Here is a 19,527-nt window from a genome sequence, read left to right as displayed (position 1 = left end):
TCAGATCTGTCTTAAAGAAGCTCTATATATTTAGGTTTAGTTTATGTTGTTATGTTAGGTTGGTAATGCACAATCAGATGGATTTATGAGGGGAAGTGTGCAATGCATTTACATGCAACAGAATAGAACAAACATGCATTTTGTAGTATAGTGTACTTGAAACAACTTTATAAAGTGATTCAGTCCTAAAGATCATATTTGTGCACTGCACAAATCCAACAAATTCTCCTTTAGTTTCTCTATTTTGTGCTAGTAAGTATTCTGAAGAAATAGATTGTTGATATGTACTGTGAAAAATGTTTTTAAGTCCTGAGCTTGTATTAATAGGAAGTAAATGTGAAAATTGACATTTTTATTCAACGGTCAGACATGCAAAAGCCTTTAACCAGAAAGTCAGCCTGCTGTGGCCTTTATTAGATTTGGACCGCAGACAGCAGGTAGCAGAACAAATTCTGCACTCTTTGATTAGACTGGATCTAAATTTGCACTAATAAATCACACCCCTGAATGTGATCGTATACGCTTTTCTCTCCGTTTCTAAGAAATCTAATTACTGTGGGATTTTATTGAGCTATAACGTAATCATAAAAGAGTGAGGCTTCACTCTGCTCTTGGTCTAAACTCAAGCTTGATTTCATCTGCCTCCTCTGGTTTGCGTTCAACGAGACACATGAGAGAGTGAGAAAATATGTATAATGTGGTTCAGGGATTCGCAAACCTTTTTCCTCATCTAATCTTTTTTCCTAAAACTTATGCATGTTCATAGTTCTCTAATGTCAGTTAATAGCCACATGGCATGCAGGTAAACAAATTAAAGTGTTTTGTGTTTCTATTTTTATTTTCTATTATTTATTTATTTATTTATTTATTTATTCATTCATTTTTATTATTTTTTTAACGATTAGCTTTTCTTCAACCAATAAAAGCCAGTTCTGTGTTTATGACTTTGGAATTCTGAGTTTACGTCTCACAATTCTGTGTTTACGACTTTGGAATTTTGAGTTTACATCTCGCAATTACGTGTTTACGACTTTCGTATTCTGAGTTTACATCTCGCAATTCTGTGTTTACAACTTTGGAATTCTGAGTTTACATCTCGCAATTACGTGTTCATGACTTTGGAATTCTGAGTTTACATCTCGCAGTTCTGTGTTCATGACTTTGGAATTCTGAGTTTAAATCTCGCAATTCTGTGTTTACGACTTTGGAATCCTGAGTTTACATCTCGCAATTCTGTGTTTACGACTTTGGAATCCTGAGTTTACATCTCGCAATTCTGTGTTTACGACTTTGGAATCCTGAGTTTACATGTCGCAATTCTGTGTTTATGACTTTGGAATTCTGAGTTTACATCTCGCAATTCTGTGTTTATTCCAAATATTTCTGAGTTTACATCTCGCAATTCTGTGTTTACGACTTTGGAATTCTGAGTTTACATCTCGCAGTTCTGTGTTTACGACTTTGGAATCCTGAGTTTACATGTCGCAATTCTGTGTTTACGACTTTGGAATTCTGAGTTTACATCTCGCAGTTCTGTGTTTACGACTTTGGAACTCTGAGTTTACATCTCGCAATTCTGTGTTTACGACTTTGGAATTCTGAGTTTACATCTTGCGTTTATTCCAAATATTTCTGAGTTAAAATTTCGCAATTTCTAATTTTATTTCTCACAGTTTTGAATTTATGACTTGTAATTTTAATATTATGTCTCACACTTTTGAGTTTATTTCTCACAATTCTGAGTTTACATTAATTCTAATATAAACATAGAATTGTGAGAAAAAAATATATATTTTCTTTTCTTTTTTCATTTTTAAATTTTAGTTTCCATCCTGTGGTGGAAACAAGCTTTCATATGTATGGGGTGTTTTTCTTAAACTGTCAAAACAAAAAATGTGCAAAAATTGTACCTTTGGAGGTACAACAGCTTGTCACTGGAGCAGAACTCACAAAGGGACATCTTTGCACCTTCTTTAAACCTAACAGCATGTATTAGATTCCTTAGAGCAGTAATGTGTACCCTTAAGGTGGTAATATGTACTTTTACAGCACTATTTTGAACTCTTTAGGTGTAAAGAAGTGGCTTTGTGAGAACTTCCCCAATGACAAGCTGTTGAACCCTAAGGTACTATTTTTGCACATTTTCTCTGAGAGAAACACCTGAAAAGGTACAGACTTACAGAGGTCTATTTAGCCTCATTGATGCATAGAAGAACCAGTGAAGATATTACAGAGATCTCATGCATGCTTTTTCTTTCCTATGGGTCAGGAATTCACAAAATTAGTCACTAATTGTTCCTGTCCACCAGTCCTGCATTGCATAATGATTTATGAAAGAAAAGCTGTATGCATGAAATAGGCAGAGGGAAATCATGTGAGATTTAGCACGTTTTTCTGATGACCTCCGTGTGGCAGAGCGCCAGTGAATTCCTCTGGGCTTATGTGCTGCGCTGTTCATACAGTGAAGGTGAGTGTAAATACATCCTCCATCACAATTCCAGATAGCAGAGGCTACAGCAAGGTCACAGGAGAACAAGGATCTGCTCTTCATTGACAGAAAACTCTCCTGATAAAAGCCACAGCTCAAGAGCAGTAGGTGGAGGACCTGAGGCCTTATAGATTTCACTGTGTTCAGAGCGAAAGTCAGTGTAATAAGAAACCCCTGGAGATTATGTGAACAGAATATTATTTGGAGACACTTATATGGAGAACCATAATTTCGTTTCCGTGAATTTTTCTGTTAAGCTTATTGCATAGCCTCATGATTGCACTTTTTGAAGCTACTCTTATTAATGTTATCAGTCCTTTAAGATTTGTAATATGTATGTTCTTGTCTTTTTTATATTTTGTGCAATTTGATGAAACTGACTATATGTGTCTATATATAGACATGTTAACATATATACAGTGTAGACATATTTAATAAATGATTTAATATATTAAATCAATGAAATCTATGTTAATATACAGTACAGACCAAAAGTTTGGAAAAATTACTATTTTTATTGTTTTTGAAAGAAGTTTCTTCTGCTCATCAAGCCTGCATTTATTTGATCAAAAATACAGAAAAAACTGTAATATTGTGAAATATTATTACAATTTAAAATAATAGTTTTCTATTTGAATATACTTAAAAAAAAATGTATTCCTGTGATGCAACGCTGAATTTTCAGCATCATTACTCCAGCCTTCAGTGTCACATGTAACATCCAGTCTATCACATGATCATTTAGAAATCATTCTAATATTCTGATTTATTATGAGTGTTGGAAACAGTTCTGCCTAATATATTTGATGAATAAAAGGTTCAAAAGAACTGCATTCAAGAAAAAAAAATTCTAATAATATATATTCTAATAATATATTTTCTTTACTATCACTTTTTATCAATTTAACACATCCTTGCTGAATAAAAGTATTGATTTTATTAAAAAAAATAAAAATTAAAAAAAAACAAAATTACTGACCAGTAGTGTATATTGTTATTACAAAATATTTATATTTAAAAAACATAGCTTCTTTTTTTTTTTTTTTTTTTTATTCATCAAAGTATCCTAAAAAAGTATCACATGTTCTGAAAAAATATGAAGCAGCAGAACTGTTTCCAACTTTGATAATGAATCATCATATTAGAATGATTTCTAAAGGATCATGTGATAATGATCCTAAAAATTCAGCTTTGCATCACAGAAATAAATGATCATTTAAAGTATAATAAATTTAAAAACAATTATTTTAAATTGTAATAATATATCATAATATTACATTTTTTTCTGTATTTTTGGTCAAATAAATGCAGGCTTGATGAGCAGAAGAAACTTCTTTCAAAAACATTAAAAATAGTAATGTTTCCAAACTTTTGGTCTGTACTGTATATTAAACACATACTGTATACTGTAATCTATCTATCTATCTATCTATCTATCTATCTATCTATCTATCTGTCTATCTGTCTGTCTGTCTGTCTGTCTGTCTGTCTGTCTGTACATACAAACAATGGACTTTTTCTACATTTTCTTTCTACTTTTTTCTTTTCTTTTATTTCTTTATATATTTATATTTATATATATTCTCTATATATTTCTTTCTACTTTCTACTTTATTTTTTATATCTATTTATTCTCACTGGATGTCTCATCTTTTGTCTCATCAATTGACTCATCTGTGTCTGCCTTAATTTCTCAAAAGAAGTTTGAGACATCTGAGATAGAGTTGATACCGAAATGAAACATGACTGGAAAGTCTATGCAGCTGTGGATGAGAAGCAATAAAATGTTCCTCAGGGTCGCATCCATCTATGCTAGCAAAATCCGATGGTCTCGCCAGACAATAAATCCTTGTAGAATGAATGGTTTGGTGTCTGTGAAGGCTCAGCTGTCAAACGCAAAAGAGCTTCTGCAGCCCCGTCAGTAAATGTGAAGAGGTGAGCTCTCATTCCTGCTTTATCACGCACCAGTCTGTGAGAATCGAAATCTTCACGGATGACAAAGTGAAGGCAGGTGACATGACAGAACTTTAGAGCAGGACTTGAGCGCGGCTGGATCTCCCAGCAGTTGTTCTGTCTTTACTGGTGTGTGGTGGGCGTCTTTGTCTCTGCGGTGGTATTCTCAGCACGGATGCTGATCCAAGCAGTTGCTAGCAGCCGTCTCTAAGGAGTCCCCCATCATTTTAATCTCACCGCAGAGACGGATGCAAACGAGCCACAGAAACATAAGCAGATGTCAGGCTTTATTAAATATAGAGGGAGTTTTGTATAGCTTCTGCTGCTCTGGTAAACTGGATATATAAGTCTCTTGCATGTTACTTGTTAACTTACTGTTGACACACAGATAATACTTATAGACAATAGCGTATTTTCGTTCTGAATATGGGGGTTGAAATCTGAACTGTTTTAGTAGAGTTCCAGGTCATGCTCACTCTAGGTTTTTTGTTTGTTTTCTAATATATTTATTTTTTCGAAATGGTCTTTTGTGCTATCATCTATGCAAAGTTGGTGCAATAAAGTAACACAATAGTTAAAAATGACTTTACATAGGATATATATACTGCAGACCACCTCAGCGCTGGTGGCCAAGAGGTACACGGCAGCAGGTCAATCTGGCGCTTGCTTTCACACCATGGCAGTGTTGCATCTGAGGGTCTGAGGATATCACAGAATATCTCAGGGTATAGATTCCAATGGAAGCTTGTTTCCACCACTGAATAAAACATAAAAAAGCAACTGTGTCTTTAGAATGGCAAAATATAAACTCTCAATTCTGAGAAATAAAGTCAGAATTGCATGTTATAAACTCTCAGATTCTCATATTTTATTTCTCAAAACTGCGATCAATTCTGACAATTTAAATGATTAAAAAAAGAAACTGTGAGTGTTAAAATATAAATGTCTGTAAAATTTTATCTCACAAAACTATTTTCCTAGAATTGCAATATATAAACTCTCAGTTGTGAATTATAATATCAGAATGGCAGATATAAACTCACAAATGTGAGAAAAATAGAACTGTGAGTTAATATCTCGCATTTGTGTCTTCATTTATTGCAATTGCAAGTTTTTTTTAGTTTTTTTATTCAGTGGTGGAAACAAGCTTCCACGGGATCTAGAATATACTTTAATGACTAAATGAATTGTATTTAATTTAATTAATATTTATTTTCAGAAAATTAATAATTTAAATTGCCATAATTACCACAAAAAAAAAGAAAGAAAAAAAGAATTGTTTTCAAATACTGTGTTGGAAACTGGAGGGCCTTTTGGGTCAAAAAGTTTGAGAATCATTGAAGTAGACAGATTTGAGGATATATTGAGTGTGTGTGTGTGTGTGTAGGAATAGACAGCACTTTGACGGAGATCCTTTTATTACAAAAAACTGTCCTCACAAAAATATGGTGGCTTACAGACCGACACAATAAAGGGAACACAGCAGGTGATCTGAACTCTGGCAGTAATTGTCTTAAAATTTATTATTGAATCTTGAATTGCTGGTCGAAGAAAATGGATTTAGAAATGAGACACTCAGAGTGGGTTTTATTGTGCAGACTGTGTTGGTAAAGCATGCTTAAGCATGGCACTCTAAAGTCAGACACAAAGTAAAAAAAATAAATAAAAATTGACCTCACTAATAGATGGATGTTTGGTGACTAGTTGACCATTAATTAAATAATATTTTGTGACATTTTATCAATCGTCTACTGTTTTTATGTTGTTGCACAAGGTAGCTCCACCCACAGTGCAATCTCATTGGTCTAAAATCATGCTCTGCATAATTGCATATTAAACATCAGACATGTTCTAATTAGCCATGAATTTGTGATGTTATGGACATTTTGCATTCATTGTGGCCAGACAAATTGACTGTTGCCTGTTAGATGTGTCTAGATGAGACATGAATGTCATTGAGAGAGTTATTTTAGTATTTTCATGTACTATTAAAGTGTTTATTAATGTTAAATTTTATTTTATTTTTCATTTCCAGTTTTCTTTTTTGATAATTTTATGTGCTTTTGACATTTTATTCATTTTTCTTTTTAAAAACAAAAATATTTTAACTATTTAATTTTATGTGTTTTGTCATTTTAATATATTTTTTTCTTTTTTAAATATTTCAAAATAGTTCATTTATTTTTGTCTGTTTTAGTTTTATTTAAATTTTTATTTTAGTTTTTTTAATTAAACTGACTTCAGTTTGTTTTAAGGCAACTTTTATAATTTTCAATTAGTGTAGTTTCTTATATTTGTATTTTATTTCAATTTTATTTCAATTAACAAACTTGGTTTTAATTTAAATTAAAATTATACTTAGTTTATTTTTAGTTTATCAGTTTGTAGCGATATGGAAGAAATCCATATCAGCTTTTCATTTTTTCTGATGGGCGGAAACCAATGAGGAAATTTAGAATAAAAGAGCGCTAGAAACGGAAGTTGGGGCGCGAGTAAAAAACAAAACACACCTGTAGGTTATTATTGGAGTGGGACACACGCTACCTGAAGCTGAAGGTCGTACTATTCTTTGCTGGAATCTCTGTGCATGCGCTGACTGGGTGCGATCGCCAAAGTGACGGAGAAATTGTTCTACTGCGTCTGCATGGTTCGTTCGCCTGCCTGGTGCAACATAATCCAGCCTGGTTCGTTCGCCTGCCTCAGGTACTAGTGGTGATGTCCATCATCTTTTAACCTCACGCCAAGAGTTTCTAAACTCACGCCAAACTCTCGCCAAGTCTCCAAACTCTTTCTCCGGCCCAGGATTTGCGGCCGCTACACAGACTGCTTCACGCAGCCACCACCACACACACACACATACACGCTCATTGTACACGCACACACCCATACACAAACACTCGTTTGAAGGGTTTTTTTTGTGTGTTTTTTTTTTTTTTTCTCTCTCTTTCATTTCTTTATTTTGGCTGAAAATTGAACACAAACTGAGTTTGAAAAAAAGAACTGTTTGCCTTAAATATTTTGTTATTTGTCATGTGAGGTAAAGAAAAAAAACTCTGTGAAAATTTAACTTTGTGTAGTTTATTTTATTTTATTTCTTTGCAAAAATGTTTTCTTAAAATATACATATTTTTGACCAAACCCTTCAATTTCTGACTGTGTGTCATTTAAGCCCTATTCTACATTATTGTGGGTATTTGAAGGAATTTATTTTCGTTTTTTGTGTAACGGTGGTTTGAGTTATCTTCGGGGAAATTGAACTTCATTACATATATATATATTTTTTTTTTACTTGACAAGTTTTACTTGTCTGGCGCCCGAACAATTTAAATTTTATTAAGTCAAATTTGATTTGGGGCAGCCACCGTTACAGAAGTGGCGCCCAAACAGGGACCTGAAACTTGAAACTTGAGACATGAAACTTGAAACTTAAACACTTAAACCTTGATGACTTGAAACTTAAACACTTAAACCTTGACAACTTGAAACTTAAACATTTAAGCACGTAAACCATGACCACTTAAACTGGTCATTTGAGCTTTGAATTTGAGTTTCCCTAAACGATTACTTAAAGGTTGGCTGTCACTGCCTATATTTTTTTGTGTTTGTGAAATTGTGGTGTATATACATACTGAATTGAAACAGTTTTTTCCTTTACTTAATGGTTTTGTGGGAAGATACTTTTTGTTTGTGAACTTGCACGTTGTTAAATATATAATTGTGTTACCCCTTAGTTGTCTTGCTGCCAAACTGACCCAATTATGTGAAAGTTGTGGAAACACCCATTTGTGTTATTGAAATCTAAAAATCTAATTATTGATTTGTGAAGTTAAGTGAATTGAAGTGTGAATTGGTGAATTGGACAATTGGACAGACATTTCACACTGAACTGTTAAGAGTATTCTGCTGCAATTTATTTTTTCAAACATTTATACATTGTTTTTTTTTCCACTCAACTTGCATTTCACTACATTTTTACACTGACTGACTATACATACACTGACAATCAAACATGGCTGCCACTCCTCTGTCTCCATCCACTTTTGTGGAGATGGAACCACCAGCACCAGATGTTGCTACCCCAGTCTGGCCTCCAGCACCCCGTCCTCTACTTTCTTCAACTGGACCTCTTCGTGCTCCTTTCCACTTCACTCCTACTCAAGCCAGCACCACTGACTTCCCAGGAACCCATGTGCGGTTTGCAACTTCACCACTAGCTGGCAGTACTCCTGTTCAACCCTTCACCTGGGAGCAGGAACCGAATGGCGACTCCATGCAGATATGTACATCACCTGGGCCTTCATCTTTATCTTCAGTGGCACAGCAGGGCTTGCCTGGCATCCTGTCAACTCCTGGAAAAGGAATGCATCAACTCACTCAAGTTAAAGGAAACTGGGACACGTTGACACAGCATATGCAAACCCATGAAAAAAACATTGGTGAACTTGCCAAAGAACTTAAAACCATGACTGCACATCACGACAGCCTGATTTCTAACCTTGCTGATAAACTCAAGCAAAACCAACAAGAAATGCTCACCCACATTTCTGAAAGTAAGAAGCATGTGAAGGAAGAGACTGATCAACTCACTAAGTCACTTAAAGTCATGATGTCTGATGAACTTCACAAAGCTAAGACTACATATGTGTCTGAAGTACGGTTCATGATTGACCAACTTCAAGTGGAGCTTCAGCAGGACATCAAAACCTACCTGGTAACCCATCAAAAAAATTATGACCAGTTGTCAACAGAACTCACCCAGTGCACCCAAACCACCAACACCCTGTGTGCAACTGTAAAAAGTTTACAAACTGAACTTGAGAAAAGACTCGAAAAGCAAGAGAAACAAATGATTGACCTGCAGACAAGAGATTACTCACCCTTGCCTCTGACCACTGCAGTTTCACCTACATCACCAGTGACACCTCCAATGTTTCCTACTCCTGTTGTAAAGAGTGATCATCTTAAGATTACATTTCCTACTTTTGGGAGACAGTCAGATGACTTGGACCCCTTGCTCTATCTAACTCGATGTCAGGATTTCTTGGCGTTACATCCTCTTACTAATGCTGACATCCTGGCCACTTTCCGCACTGTCCTTTATGGTACTGCCCGGGACTGGTGGGAAGTTGCACGATCCTCAATAACCACGTGGGAAGAGTTTGAAGCTGCTTTCCTCTCTGCTTTCCTCTCAGAGGATTATGAAGACGAGCTGGCTGAAAGGGTAAGGACAAGAACACAGGGAGAAAGAGAGAGCATTAGGGACTTTGCATTTACATACAGAGCTCTCTGCAAAAGGTGGAAGCCCACCTTGACCGACAGTGAGTTGGTGAAAATGATTTTGAAAAATATGAATCCTTACCTTGCAAGCCAGATTCGCAGTCGGGTGAACACAGTCGATGAGCTTGTGAAATTGGGCCAACAGCTGGAAAAAGACTACGAACAACAACTGCAATATGAAAAACGTGTGAGTTCTAAGCAACCCCTATCCATGCCTCAAAGACCTATTCCCAACCGCCCGGCAGAGAAGCCTTTAGTGCAATGCTGGCGATGTAAAGGCCATCACTCACCTGGCAGCTGTCCTCACTTTGTCTCTTCTCAGTCCCAGTCACCTCAGTCCACCAGCCAACACCCTTCCTCCAATAACAAGCGGACAACATTTCCATCTTCTAAAGGTACTGGTCCATCTGGCAATCGCTCTGTGTCTGCCACCTTTCCCCACAATTCATCAACAACTGGTAAGAAACCACCACCTGCTGCAATTGTTCCACAACAATTAGTGATACCACTTTGCATTGGTACCTGGAAGGGAAAAGCCATTGTTGATACTGGGGCTAGCTACACCCTTCTACATGAGAATCTCTGGAAGGAGCTCACTTCACAAAAACTCCATCCATGGACCCAGGGTCCGCTCTACCTAGCAAATGGGGAAGCAGAAATTCCTTTAGGTTGGATAAACATGCCAATCACCCTACATCAAAAAGTATTCACCATACCTGCTGTTGTTCTATCAGCCAAAGCCCTGGCCTATGCAGTCGTATTAGGACTGGACTTCATCTTCTCCAGTGGGCTGCAGATCAATGTGGCAGATCAAAAGTATTCATTTCAGTCCAATCCTAAAGAGTATTATCCTTTCCAGCCAACAAATGCCAGTGTACCAGTTATCAGTTCCCAACATCCAAGGGGAAAGATGGGAAATAAAAATCCCAACAGCCTCTCCTTACTATCTTCTGTTCCTCCTCCTCAACTTAACATGTTTCAACCAGCCTGCCTGGATGAGAAGACACTAATTAACACTGCTGTACAGGATGCCCACTTACCTCCGGAAGGCAAGCAACAGTTACGGCAGATCCTCGAGTCAAACCCTCAAGTTTGTACCCTTCGTCCAGGACGTACTGAAGTTACACAGCATCACATATATACTACCCACCAAGTACCTATAAAACAAAGACCGTACCGCACAACACCTGCCAAACAAGCTGTCATTACAGAGCAACTGGAAGAGATGTTGACTGCCGGCATCGTAGAACCATCACACTCTGGATGGGCCTCACCTGTCGTCTTGGTCCCTAAAAAAGACGGAAGCCTTAGGTTTTGTGTGGACTACAGAAAAGTTAATGCCATTACAGAGAATGATGCTTACCCATTACCCAACATCACTGAGATCTTGGAGTCACTATCTGGAGCGGCCATCTTTTCCACCATTGACCTTAACAGTGGCTACTGGCAGGTAAACATGGATCAAGAAAGTAAACCAAAGACAGCTTTCACAACTTCATCAGGACTGTTTCAGTTTAATGTTATGCCATTTGGGTTAAAAAATGCCCCAGCAACCTTCCAAAGACTAATGGAGAACGTTCTAGGAGAATTGCGTGGAAACATCTGCTTTGTCTACATTGACGACATCATTATTTACTCACCATCTGTAGCCCAGCACTTCTCCGACCTCCAAGCTGTTTTTTATAAACTGCAAATGGCTGGCCTCACCATTAATTTAAAAAAGAGCAAGTTCTGTCTTCAGAAAATAACTTTTCTGGGACATGTTGTCAGCGTCCAAGGCATAGCTGCAGACCCAAGTAAAGTGGAGGCTATACGTGAATACCCTGTGCCCACCAGCATCAAGGAGGTCCAGCGCTTCCTGGGGTTAGCCGGGTGGTACCACCGGTTTGTACCAAACTTCTCCAGGATCGCTGAACCCATCAATGCACTGAAAAAAAAAGGATGTTCATTCCTCTGGTCACAACAATGTCAACAAGCCTTTGAACATTTAAAATGCTGTCTTACCTCTCCTCCCATTCTTGGCCATCCTGACCTTCAACTGCCTTTTACTGTCTATACGGATGCCAGTAACACTGGTCTGGGTGCTGTGCTGACCCAGCGCAAGGAACAGGGATTGGAACAAGTTATTGCTTATGCCAGCAGAACCCTGAACAAAGCAGAGACCAATTACACAGCCACTGAAAAAGAGTGTTTGGCTGTAATTTGGGCCCTGGAAAAATGGCAGCACTACCTAGAGCACAAACTGTTCACTGTCATCACAGACCACTCAGCGTTACAATGGGTAATGTCTTCCACAAAAACCACGAGTCGCCTCATCCGGTGGGCCTTGCGACTACAGAGATTTGATTTTATCATTGAATATCGCAAAGGAAAACTAAATATGGCACCTGATGCTCTGTCTCGGATTCACACCAGTTGTAACCTGTACACCAACCAACACCAACAGGAGAATGCTGAGTTTCCGATATCTCCAGCCACAATCTGGGAGGAACAGCACAAAGACCCTGTCATCACCAACACACTTAAAGCACTTGCAGAAAATGATTCCTCTTTTAAAGATCAGTATGAGATAGTGGAAGATAAACTCTATCACAAAACTCACCTGCCGAACAATCAAGTTCATTACAGAGTCTACATTCCTACCAGCCTTGTGTCGTCCATTCTACACCACTACCACTCTAATCCCTGGAGCGGTCATGTAGGTATTTATAAGACCTACAAGCGTATCCATGATGTTGCATTCTGGCCTGGAATGTGGACTGACATAAAACACCACGTCAAAAAATGTGTCAAATGCCAGACTCTTAAGGGAGAAAATCAGAAACCTGTGGGCAAACTACAGCAAGTCACCACCACCCGTCCCAATGAGATGCTTGGAGTGGACATTATGGGGCCAATGCCACGCAGCACACAGCAAAATGAGTACCTCTTAGTCTTTGTAGATTACTACTCCCGGTGGGTGGAATTTTTCCCCATGCGCAATGCTAAAGCTGAGACTGTTGCGTTACTTCTTCGGAAGGAAATTCTAACCCGTTGGGGGGTGCCAGACTTCATTCTGTCGGATAGAGGTACACAATTTGTGTCATCACTGTTCAGAGAACTCTGTCAAAAGTGGAGTATCAAACCTAAATTGACAACATCATACCATCCACAAACAAATATGACCGAGAGGGTTAACCGTACGCTCAAATGCATGATTTCTGCCTATGTGGACAACAATCACAGAAAATGGGACCAATACTTACCGGAACTCCGTTTCGCTATTAATTCAGCTGTCCAGGAAACGATTGGGATGACCCCTGCAGAGCTTCATTTGGGGAGGAAACTGCAAAGTCCCATGGACAAGGTGTTACATGGCAAGAATCTAACTCCAGACTGCACATCTTACGATACAGTCCACCACCTAACTGAGCTTCAGACCAAGGCCATGGAATGCTGTAAAAAAGCACAAAAGAGACAGCTTCGGAATTATAATAAAAGAAGACGAGATGTCACATACAAGGAAAATGATCGTGTGTGGATGAGAACCTTTCCCCAGTCTAGTGCACAACATCACTTCACTGCAAAATTGGCTCAAAAATGGAAAGGCCCTTACCGTGTCATAAAACAGGTGGGTCCATTGAACTATCGAATAGCGCTAGAGTCCACTGGCGAAGATGTTCGCATAGTGCATGTGTGCAACCTGAAACCATGCTTTCCCACGGCTGAAGAGCTGGAATGCCAGGAGAAGAAAAGGCTCTGCCAGATATTCAATGAATCTTCTGATGAAGAGGAATTCATTGGATTTTAATTCTGATTCACATTTCCACAACCATAGGTTGTCTTCTCCAGGGAGGGAGAGTGTAGCGATATGGAAGAAATCCATATCAGCTTTTCATTTTTTCTGATGGGCGGAAACCAATGAGGAAATTTAGAATAAAAGAGCGCTAGAAACGGAAGTTGGGGCGCGAGTAAAAAACAAAACACACCTGTAGGTTATTATTGGAGTGGGACACACGCTACCTGAAGCTGAAGGTCGTACTATTCTTTGCTGGAATCTCTGTGCATGCGCTGACTGGGTGCGATCGCCAAAGTGACGGAGAAATTGTTCTACTGCGTCTGCATGGTTCGTTCGCCTGCCTGGTGCAACATAATCCAGCCTGGTTCGTTCGCCTGCCTCAGGTACTAGTGGTGATGTCCATCATCTTTTAACCTCACGCCAAGAGTTTCTAAACTCACGCCAAACTCTCGCCAAGTCTCCAAACTCTTTCTCCGGCCCAGGATTTGCGGCCGCTACACAGACTGCTTCACGCAGCCACCACCACACACACACACACACATACACGCTCATTGTACACGCACACACCCATACACAAACACTCGTTTGAAGGGTTTTTTTTTGTGTGTTTTTTTTTTTTTTCTCTCTCTTTCATTTCTTTATTTTGGCTGAAAATTGAACACAAACTGAGTTTGAAAAAAAGAACTGTTTGCCTTAAATATTTTGTTATTTGTCATGTGAGGTAAAGAAAAAAAACTCTGTGAAAATTTAACTTTGTGTAGTTTATTTTATTTTATTTCTTTGCAAAAATGTTTTCTTAAAATATACATATTTTTGACCAAACCCTTCAATTTCTGACTGTGTGTCATTTAAGCCCTATTCTACATTATTGTGGGTATTTGAAGGAATTTATTTTCGTTTTTTGTGTAACGGTGGTTTGAGTTATCTTCGGGGAAATTGAACTTCATTACATATATATATATTTTTTTTTTACTTGACAAGTTTTACTTGTCTGGCGCCCGAACAATTTAAATTTTATTAAGTCAAATTTGATTTGGGGCAGCCACCGTTACAAGTTAACAATAACAACACTTTTCCTTGAACTGTCCAGGAGTTGCCAAGGAAGGTGAAAATTTGATCAGCTTTGAAATTTTCTGGCTTTAATCATTTAAAAAGTCTTCTAAACTCTGACGCACTGTCTAGTCCCTATCTATTTGCATTTCACAGACCAGAACAGCTGCAGTTTTACTCCACCGTCGCAGACAAATTGCTGCATTGATTTTTGTATCACGTCTGGTTAGGACACGCTGTTAGATGAGGAGTTTAGTTTCCTTCAGCAACATCTGTATATTCAGATTTCTGTGTAAAAACCCGACCAAGGTCTCACTGGAAGCATTAAAAAGCTTAATTTGTTTTTTGTAATATCTTGAGTAATGTGAGCTGTTCTTCACTTGTACACCCATAACAGAATCTGTAGGGAGAGCAAGTACATGATTATAATCATCAATATGCACTAGTCTTATTTTTTTGCCGCCAAAGCTTTGTGTTCAATACTGCAACATTCAAAGAGTCAATTATGTTTATTGTAGAGCTGCAAAAATAAACAAATAAAAACAAATCAAAGCTGTTTACTTCAAAATGATGCTGGTTGAATTTCAGCATAACTGGTGGTGATGCTTCGCATACCTTTCATTATTGTCAAAAAGCATCATGAGTTTATGAAATGCAAATACTTCTTTGCGTTGTATATATTTGCAGTGATATTTCTGCCTGTTTTTAAAGCCTTTCTAAATGTAGGATTTGAGATACAAATATAAACTACCACTCAAATGTTTGGGGTCTGAAAGATCTATTTATTTAATAACATATAAGAAATATATTTATTCAGCAAGGTCACATTAAATTAATATATATATATTTTTTAATAATATTATAATTTTATAATATTAATAATATTAATATTTAATAATATAATTATATATTTTTTAATTTACTTGCAAGTTCTGAGTGAAAATTCTTCTATCTATCTATCTATCTATCTGTCTGTCTGTCTGTCTGTCTGTCTGTCTGTCTGTCGTTCATTCATTCGTTTGGCTGTTCTATCTATCATTCCGTCATTCTATCTATCCTTCCATCTGTGTGTGTTTGTGTGTATGTATATATTACTTATTATAAATTCATTAATTTTAAATTGTAATTATATTTCACAATTTCCAAAATGTTACGATTCACTGTATGTTTGGATAACATTTTTATATAATAAAAAAAACTGTAATCTTGCAATGTGTGTGTATGTGTATATATACTGTAAACACTGCAATGTGTGTGTATGTGTATATGTATATATATATATATATATATATATATATATATATATATATATATATATATATATATGCGCACATTGCAGTGTTTGATTTTATGGATGTATTATAGACAATTCTAGCACGTTTAGTTGGCACTTACAATCAAAACCACTGCTTTACAGAACATCTGCACATGGATGCACATAGATGAGTGTGAAAACTCATATCGAACTAATCAAGGTTTTTTTTTTTCCAGCAGGACACTTTCACCTTCAGAATGAGAGCCAAGCATTTCCCATTCAACTACAGCTGAAACATCACAACACAAGTAAGTCCTTCAAGTTTCTTTCATGAGAATTCTTAGTAAAACTGCATTTTGAAGTACATGAAAATAGGATTTGCTTAACTATTCATTTTCACTAGCTTACTAGCAGTCTAATTAAGCAGCATTTGTAAATAACATGTATCAGCGGCCTGATGGCTGGCTGGAGAGTCTCGTGCAGTTGAATGTTCTCATGGTTTTCATTTTAATTTCCAGTTTAATTAACTATAGCAATCTTATATGTGACCCTGGAGCACAAAACTGGTCTGAAGTCGCTGGGGTACATTCTTAGCATAAAGCCAAAAATACATTGTATGTGTCAAAATTATTGATTTTTTCTTCCATGCAAAAAATCATTAGGATATTAAGTAAAGATCATGTTCCATGAAGATATTTAGTAAATTCCCTACTGTAACTAAATTTTTGATTAGTAATATGCATTGCTAAGAACTTCATTTGGACAACTTTAAAGGCGATTTTCGCAACATTTATTTAATTTTTATTTTTTTGCACTCTCAGTTTCCAGATTTTCAAATAGTTGTATCTTGGCCAAATCTTGCCTGATCCTAATAAACCATACATCAATGGAAAGCTTATTTATATGTATAAATCTCAATTTCTAGAAATTGACCCTTATGACTGGTTTTGTGGTCCAGGGTCACATATACATGTTGATATTAAATATATATTATAGTATGTATATATAAATATACACTCACCTTCACACAATATGAGATGGATATTTGAGACCAACTTTTGATATAGGACAATTTATGACATTTCTACATGGGATGTTTGCTTATATTCACTGCTTTTATTATAAATGTTATAGATTTATTAAGCTTCTTCATTGTTATAGATGTCTTGTTATTTAAGCTTTTGAATAAGTCAATTTTCCATTATGAGGAAAAACAAAAAGACTCAGCAGAATGTTGGCATGAAAGTCCTTGAAATGTTTGAGAGTTGCCAAGACCGATGGAAATTTGATCAGCATTGAAATTGCCTGTCCTGGTGAGTTTAAATCGCTCAAAAATCACTCTAAATTCCCTGCTCTTGCCCTGACGCTGACCAGAACTGAGCTATTTGAATCTTACAGGCCAGAGCGGTCACAGTTTACTTCACTGTCTCAGGCGAACTGCCAATACTGAGGCCAAAGGCAGACAGAAAACCTTAGAATATTACCACTGACTGAGGCCTTTATCAACAGACTTGAGTTTTAATAATATTGTAGCCTGAAGATGGAGCACGGGTTAAATATGAATAATTTTGATCATTTGACAACATGATTTTGGTCGTTCATGTACTGCAACACATTTTTAACTTTTAAAAACCAAAATGGCAATTTAAGTCCATGTTATATATATATATATATATATATATATATATTTCATTTTAATTTGAATGAAAGTTTTGTCATTTTTTGTAGTTTCTGTTGAGATATATTTAGTTTTAGTTTGTTATTTTAGTAAATAAAGTTAATATTGAAATGAGAAACGTTGGCAACTAGCTGAAATTTTATATATTAAAACCTGTCAATGAATTCCCAATTAAAAATATATATGAAGTATAACAATAATATATTGCTTGGAGAAGAAAAACATGAAATATTTTCTCTAGCTTTTCATTGTAAAACGTTAGTGCAGCATCTGCAGACTGACATAAACATCTACTCCAAGTGGTGAAGTTATGTAAATGATATCATAGAAACCCCTATGTTCACTTGATTATGATATTGTTGTCATGAAAGAAAAAATAATTGAATACTCTTTCCATCTTAAAAAATTGCAAGTTTAATATTGCACCCAATATGAGGACATGAAAAATGTGCTGCATAGTAGGAATGACCCATTTACATTAGATTGTAGCGCTTGTAGTTGTCGCAGCATGATGAAAATGAATTTATGTAATGGGGTGGCGGCTTTGGAAAAAGGACAGATGAGGCTTGAGGCAACGAAAAGACCCTCCCTTTAGGAAAAAGGTGACCATAAACAGCAAGGCCGACGTTTCATATCACAAATTAATTAAACACAATCAAGATGCTATCTAAATGACTGGCAATAAATGAGTTTCCACTTCAAGCTCTCATTTTCATTCCATGTAATGCTTTACAGTGTAGTATGTTGCAGTGCTGTGTGATATTGTGACTCTGGATTTTATAAAGTGAGGTCTAATATACTAGTCGAGCAGGATGTTTTAATTTGTATGCTTTTAAAATTATACACAAATACTGTAAAGCTTTATTTTATTTTATGTATGTTTTCTTTGAAAGGATTTACCAGATGAATTAGGGATTTTGCTGTCTAAAAACTATATACTTAGAGTTGGACAACATCGTTAATACTTTTTTTCAAAGTTGTTGAACAATAGTGTAAAGTTTGGACACACTTGACTGAAAAAAATATATATATATATATGTGTGTGTGTGTGTGTGTGTATACTAATACTAATAGCAAATTTAGATTTTTGAATGCGATTAAACACTATTTGTTTTTATATTTTATATAATTTATAGGAAAAATAGTATTATTATTATTATTAATAGTACATAAATGTACATTTACGTGTAAACAATAATCAATAACAATATCAAAATCTGACAATACAATGATAATTCTCGATATAGAGTCCACGGCACAATATTTATTGACATATATATTAAAAAAAGAGACAAATGAAGGCTTGGGAAAATAAATTTACATTTTGTACATTTTAAAGTAAAGTTATTCTATGTAATGCACTTTGAGAGTTCAAAATTAAGCGCTCCAACCTATGTTCTTAAAGGGTGAGTTCACCACAAAATGTAAATGAATCCACGTTTTACTCACCCTCAAGGCATCCTAGGTGTATATGACTTTTCCTTTCAGCCGGTCACATAAAAGCATTATGGGCCAAAACACAACTTTAAAGACCTTTCATGTTAGAATAAGAAGTTTAAAAATATTTATAAAAACAACTTTGCCTATCGTTTCATATTGTCATGTTATTCCGATGATATCGTTTTGCTATCACGATACCACAATATTGATAATACCATTACATCCCTAGTAGTTTGACTTTGTAATTTAAGCATCGCTGCCATACACACTGAATCTTGTAAAGCTCATGGCTAGTGGGTTTTATTTGAGCTGGCTTTCTTAAACAGTAATCGCCCCAGAAGAGCGCTGCTGTGTACAAATGACCTTAAAATTACATAATCTCCTTTATTAAATTCGGATCTCCGCTCTGCATGCAGGGCATGAAAGTTATGCTAATATAAATTAGCATTGCTTTTCCCAACCTCAAATAGACGCCACAGGACTGGTCTCAGATCAGCGTCATCATGGTAACCTTTAGCATTTGTGCTGTGACTCAGCTGTGCCCAGCTGTTTACCCTGAGTGAATGTGCTGCGCGGATCGCCACTTTGTGTGTGGAGTCCAGGCCTAG

At 36.4% G+C, this 19,527-nt stretch overlaps 1 protein-coding gene across 8 annotated transcripts in view; it reads left to right on the top strand.

Annotated features, from left to right (window-relative positions):
* LOC132095525 (beta-1,3-galactosyltransferase 1-like) overlaps window positions 1-19,527 on the top strand; it is a 185,502-nt gene that overhangs the window by 113,446 nt on the left and 52,529 nt on the right. For 4 of the 8 annotated variants that reach the window (XM_059500606.1, XM_059500608.1, XM_059500609.1 and 1 more), the window contains one exon: window positions 16,041-16,109. The gene's annotated coding sequence lies outside the window, so the exon portion shown is untranslated. Of the gene's footprint in view, window positions 1-16,037; window positions 16,110-19,527 lie in introns of all 8 variants that reach the window. The other 4 variants (XM_059500610.1, XM_059500611.1, XM_059500607.1 and 1 more) reach the window with 1 other exon arrangement.

The sequence above is a fragment of the Carassius carassius genome, chromosome 19, assembly GCF_963082965.1.
Source record: "Carassius carassius chromosome 19, fCarCar2.1, whole genome shotgun sequence".
Lineage (NCBI taxonomy): Eukaryota > Metazoa > Chordata > Actinopteri > Cypriniformes > Cyprinidae > Carassius > Carassius carassius.
This window is presented reverse-complemented; position numbering and strand designations above follow the sequence as displayed.